General features: G+C 40.5%; 1 long non-coding RNA gene across 1 annotated transcript; it reads left to right on the top strand.

The window, feature by feature from the left end:
* Positions 1 to 5537: 5537 nt before the first annotated feature.
* LOC130564608 (uncharacterized) lies at positions 5538 to 5989 on the top strand. Its single transcript, XR_008964288.1, has 3 exons — positions 5538 to 5652; positions 5751 to 5821; positions 5903 to 5989. It is a non-coding gene; the product is annotated as an uncharacterized LOC130564608 (long non-coding RNA).
* The last annotated feature ends 445 nt before the right edge of the window (positions 5990 to 6434 follow it).

Below are 6434 nucleotides of genomic sequence, written 5' to 3'. Positions count from 1 at the left end.
AATTAACATCGGCATTTAAAAACGTTTGTGCTGCCTTTGTAATGAGTTTCGGGGTGACTCGCCTGCAGTCACTCTTCAAATTTGCTGTGTTTTAACGCATGGCTTTGTAAACCACTTGCAGACAGATTATAGGCTTGTTCGACTTGATGCGGCGCCTAAAGATCGGACAGGTGGATGACATCAAAGTACCACGAGAGCGATTCGAAAAACCATAAAAAGTTTGCTTTCGAATCGCTCTCGCGGTACTTTGATGTCATCCGCCTGTCGGATCTTGCGGCGCCGCATCAAGTCGAACAAGCCGTATGTCTTGTGCTTCTCTCTCTACCGCATATGTGAGATAAGCACACGTGACGCGCTGGCGCAGAGTAGGTCAAATGTGCACCCAAATGACACACTCCGGTCTTGTGAACCTCCTCCGAATCCACACTTGGTGACGTCAGGAAGTGCAGACCTATAGGGCACTAGCAAGAGTCCACAAGGGTACATGGGAGTGCATTTTGGGACAGACTTGTGGTCGTCATGCCGGAAAGAGGAAGCAGTGCTTTCTAATTGCTCTCGCGGTACTTTGATGTCATCCGCTGATCAGTCTGCATGAAGTTGACCACACTGTTTTCCCGTTCTTGGTATATGTACATTTAGTCATTTAGCAGACGCTTTTATCCAAAGAGACTTACAGAGAGTTCAGGGAGCAATAAAGCGAAATGTCATAAAGGGGCAATAATACAATACGTGCTAATATAAGTTACTAGTTTCCACAAATGCCAGAACAATACCTGTTGAGAGAAAGAGATGTTTTTTTTTCTTCATTTGCATGTCAAGTATTCACAGAAGAGATGGGTTGCAAGTAGTTTTTTGAATGTTATATGGGACAGGACATTCCTGTTTTCATAGTTCTGTATTTCATATGGTGATCTTGCCACCTGAGCATTAAGCATTAGATGTTTGTAACTCACTCTTAAGGGACACGCAAGGCATGGCAAGGCAAGGCAAGGCAAGGCATGAAAACGAGGAACCAGGAACACAGTGGACATTGAACCGACACCATAAGCACAACAAACGAGCACAGGACAATGAACACGAGGGTATTTTATAGGAAGACAAACAAAGGATAATTAACAAGGGAACAGGTGTAGGGGATGAAACACTGATGGAAAGCTAACAAGGAAGGAGAGGGCGGGAACAGAGACGCGGACCGGAGAGAGAGTATACAGGTGCTGGTCATATAATTAGAATATCATCAAAAAGTTGATTTATTTCACTAATTCCATTCAAAAAGTGAAACTTGTATATTATATTCATTCATTACACACAGACTGATATATTTCAAATGATTATTTCTTTTAATTTGATGATTATTATAACTGACAACTAATGAAAATCCCAAATTCAGTATCTCAGAAAATTTGAATATTACTTAAGACCAATACAAAGAAAGAATTTTTAGAAATCTTGGCCAACTGAAAAGTATGAACATGAAAAGTATGAGCATGTACAGCACTCAATACTTAGTTGGGGCTCCTTTTGCCTGAATTACTGCAGCAATGCGGCGTGGCATGGAGTGGATCAGTCTGTGGCACTGCTCAGGTGTTATGAGAGACCAGGTTGCTCTGATAGTGGCCTTCAGCTCTTCTGCATTGTTGGATCTGGCATATCGCATCTTCCTCTTCACAATACCCCATAGATTTTCTATGGGGTTAAGGTCAGGCGAGTTTGCTGGACAATTAAGAACAGGGATACCATGGTCCTTAAACCAGGTACTGGTAGCTTTGGCACTGTGTGCAGGTGCCAAGTCCTGTTGGAAAGTGAAATCTGCATCTCCATAAAGTTGGTCAGCGCTCATCGCATTCCACGTGTTACATTAAGACTCCGCCCATTACAGTAGTGGCCATCTTGAAAAGTACAGTATCGCATTTTTTCTCTTCTAGTTCTAGAAATTGCGACAGATTGTCATGGAAATTGGTTCAGACTATCTTTGTACTGAGCTGCACAGACGTGACTCCAAAGAATTGCGATTTTCATCATTGTTCAAAAGTTATGAGGTCGCAAACTTTTCAAAGTTGACCCAAAAATGTATTGGAGGCTGTATCTCAATCTATTTGCATGAGACTTTGTACGCTTCATCGACACATAGGACTGCATGGGGGTCCTTGCCAAAATGGGGAACAGCGCCACCTATGGGCCGCGATATTTGAAAAATTGCTATTTTTGCTCATAACTTTTGAAATGTTTGTCAGAAATTTGTGATCTCGGTGTCTACGGATTCCTCGGGTCGTGCTGGATCGGGTGATTACAGTAATGTCGCGATTGGATGATCGGCCTGTCCGCCATTTTGAAAATTGTCATAAATTGCGATATCTTTTAAAACTCGTGACGTATCGGGATTAAATTTTTTTAGTATTATTGAATTAGTGTCCCGAACGTGCCTGCGATGCTAAAAAACAGCGCCACCTTGCGTTCTCGTATTGAACTAATCTGAGTAACGTTTTGTGCACTACTATGCAAAATGGTCTTCTTGAGTTCATTCCCACCTATGCCTCTGTCTCTCAAATACGTAGTATTTCTTTTATTTCTGCTCTAAAACTCGTTTCAGCATCTTCGCTACTTGCAACTCTCACACATTCCCTCAGGATCTCTGACACTTTGAATAAGCTCCGTGGTGCGCTTTGCTGAACCGCAAGCCTGGCGTTTCATGGTTCGTGGGTTCGAATCTCTCCTAGTGCGTTTGTTGTATTTGTGGATGAAGTCACCAATTTGATCTCAGTCTCACCTATTTGTTTCCCATGCGTGTTTTACTTCCGCTTTGCTTTACTCATGCTGTTCTATGCTGCTCTGGCTCTGTGCTTCTACAGCTCCCGACAGCAACTGAATGTGCAGCTTAGTGGCGCAACCTGACGGGCCGGTTACCTCGAGTCTTTGAGGGCCTGGGTTCGAATCCAGTGTGAGGCCTGTTGAGTGTTTTTGCGTAGAGTCTGCGCTTCGTTCTTGCCTGTTCTTCCTGAACTCGCCATTTTTCACATGCGTTCCGTTTATTCCGTTTTTGCCGTTTTTTTCACTCTTTTATTGGCTCTGTGCTACGCTTGTGGTAAGCCGTCGGAGGCTTGGCCCTTGTGTTAATGTGTAATTCTTGTAAAATAGTACATTGTAAATTGCTGAGTTTCATTATTATTAAATCTTTTAATATATAAATCTTTTAATGAGTGGATTCTTGCATGCGGGTAAGTGGGTGGATGGGGTACACCTCTGGGGCTGTTGCCCAGGGGCACCATGAGGTCTTAATACGCCCATGGTTGTTGGTGCTAACGTTTTTGCTGTTTGCTGTAAGGTGAGCTAATTCATGGCTGACTCTGGGTCTGTTGTAACATCATTCAAACATGTTAGAACCAACCCCAAGCAAATTTAGTTGTACTTACAGTATGTTTTACTTTCACTATGCCTAAGTCTCGGAAGAGAAAGACAGACCGATGGGTGTATCGTCAGAAGATGCAAAACAGCTGGGGAAGTCTGTTAGATGGCAAAATTGTATGGCATTTACCATGTAACCTTGTCCAGATTCAGCTTTGTGAGGCACACGCACACCAGTTATTCAAGTTTATAATTTTTCTATTGTCATCCTAATTTTTCTTTTTATCATATCTGAGATCAGATTACTTCTGTTTGACTGCTTTAACGAAAAAAAACATATCTTCTTGGCTTCTATCGTTTGCATTTGCTGTATACTGTAAAAGAGTTTACATTTTTGACGTATAGATTTGACCAACAATATATTCTACACTTGAATTATACATAGGCACAGTTGTCAATACGGGGAATATAATAACACAAACTAAACAGGAACACTCACTAAATAAACTAAACTAAGACAACACTAGACAAAGATACACTGACTAAACTTACTTGATCAAAAGACAGGGGCAGGAACACGAAGCAATCAAACAAACTACACAGAACATCAAACGTAGCACATACTTGGTACAATCCACAAGCCCAGGACAAAGAAACAAGAGGGTATATATAGGCAAGACAAACGAGGGATAATTACACAGGGCAGGTGGGAAACATTAGACACGGGAGGAAGGCAATACATGAGACGAGAGGGGCGGGGCCAATGACAAGACACGAGAAAACACATGAGAGGTAAAAACAAACAACTCATGGTTTTCTCACATAAAACCTAAGGGCTCTGTCCCAATCCCGCCACACGACTAGAATTTCATAAACAAGACGGTGGGACCGTGACAAATTTAGTTCATAATTATATAATATATTATAAAATTACATGTATAGACTTACTACTATTACTATACAGTATATAATATAATTGACTATACATGTAATTTTAACTTAATCTTTTTCCTTGTGGCTAGTTATACAGAAAGTTGCTGTAACTTATAAAAACAAGTTGATGTGTTACTGTAATGTAAAAATATATATTAGCATGACTTACTGATTGCATAACTTTTTAGTGTTATTACATAGTCAAAAAAAACATTTAGTGCTAGATTTTGGATATTTTTCTTTGGATCCTATTCTCCAAACAGCTGCTGAGTTTCATTATGAACAATTCCCAGGCTTCTTAGAAATCACGTGGCTAAGAGACCATGCACATTTTGCCAAGATTTTTTTTCTCTTAGTGTTAATAAATGTAGGGGTCCGCTTGGTAAAAGCTCATTTTGATGACCCTGGGAAATATACAGGATCGTAATATAAAGTTCTAGTGGATAATTCTCTCAGTTAGTGATCATGTCAAAGCTGTTTTGAACTATATACTGCATCAAGACAGAAAGATGGTCAGCCCTCTGGTTTATGTTGTTTTTGTTTTTCTCACAGTGGATGCACAAACACCCACGTAAGTAGAATGACGGCATAGACAGCAGTTTAAAATGTTACTACTACTAATGTTTTTTTTATGAATATAATGCATGGAAGGCATGTTGCTCTCATCAATATCAAAGCTTTTGTGATGTGTGCCTACAATATATGCATGAATGTGTATGTGTAGGTGCCTCATTGTTTCTCCAAATATAATACACCTGGGAGTGGATGAGACTGTTAGTGTGCAGCTCCACGGAGCAACCAAATCGACTAGTATGCATCTATACTTTGAAGATCAGGTCATGGAAAAACTGGTCTCTATAAAGAAATCTATTATCCTTAATGAAGACAATCAATACCAGGCTTTAGTAAAACTTCAGGCAAGTCTGTGCTCTGCTGTTCACCCAAAAACTCTTTCATCATTTACCCTCATGTCAATCCAACCTGTTCTTCTGCAAAACAGAATGTTTTAAAAAGGCCCCCAATTGACTTTTACTGTATGCACAAAACCACTGAAACATTTCTGCAAATATCTTCTTTTGTCCTTCACATGAGGGTGAATAACTCACAGAATTGTTGTTTTTAAGCGAACCATCCCTTTCACTGTTTAGAAACATATACATATGTTTATATTCTGTACAGAATCTGATGTGTTTTCTCACATTCAGGTTGACCGCAGACTGTTTGAAAGAATCACAAAAGATTCATATGTGCAGCTTGTTGCTGAAAGCAAGGATGCATTTAGCAATGGACGAAGAATGGTCAGCATCTTTGTGTCAAGAAAAAGAGGGTACATATTCATCCAAACAGACAAGCCGATTTATAACCCAGGGGAAAAAGGTATGACACTCAGAGGACGATATCATCTTTATCTTAAGTAAAAAAAAATTGCTTGCATTAAAAAGTGAATCACTTCTTAAGTCTTCCGTCTTTTTCAGTCAGATATAGAATCTTCACTCTAAACAACGTCATGCTCCCCATGAAAGATACAATCCATGTTAAAATAACCGTGAGTTGAAATTACCCATGATGTTTTGAACATATTATAAAGAAGGAGGGGAACATTCTTTTATTAATTTATTATTTACAGAACAGCAAAGGCTTGATTGTTTACAATCATATGATGGGTTCGCAAGAAATCCTGGAGAAAAGCATCACTATTCCAGACATGGAGGTGTAAGTTTNGCCACCTCCGGCATGAGACTGGGAGGCTAATGCCTCCCACCATACCGGGTTGCCGGTACACGGCCACCGGCTGGTTGGGAGCCTGTCCATGGGCTACCTGCTGGGTTCAGTTGGGGCTTGTGGATTCTGTCACGGAAAGCGGAGTGGAAGAACCCAAGTGCAGGCAGGCAGTGAAGGGGTTAACAAACAAGACTTTTATTACAAACCAAAACAGAAACAAAAAACCCACGAGGGGGTAAAACACAACGACACGGGGAATATAATAACACAAACTAAACAGGAACACTCACTAAATAAACTAAACTAAGACAACACTAGACAAAGATACACTGACTAAACTTACTTGATCAAAAGACAGGGGCAGGAACACGAAGCAATCAAACAAACTACACAGAACATCAAACGTAGCACATACTTGGTACAATCCACAAGCCCAG

The sequence above is a fragment of the Triplophysa rosa genome, linkage group LG14, assembly GCF_024868665.1.
Source record: "Triplophysa rosa linkage group LG14, Trosa_1v2, whole genome shotgun sequence".
Lineage (NCBI taxonomy): Eukaryota > Metazoa > Chordata > Actinopteri > Cypriniformes > Nemacheilidae > Triplophysa > Triplophysa rosa.
This window is presented reverse-complemented; position numbering and strand designations above follow the sequence as displayed.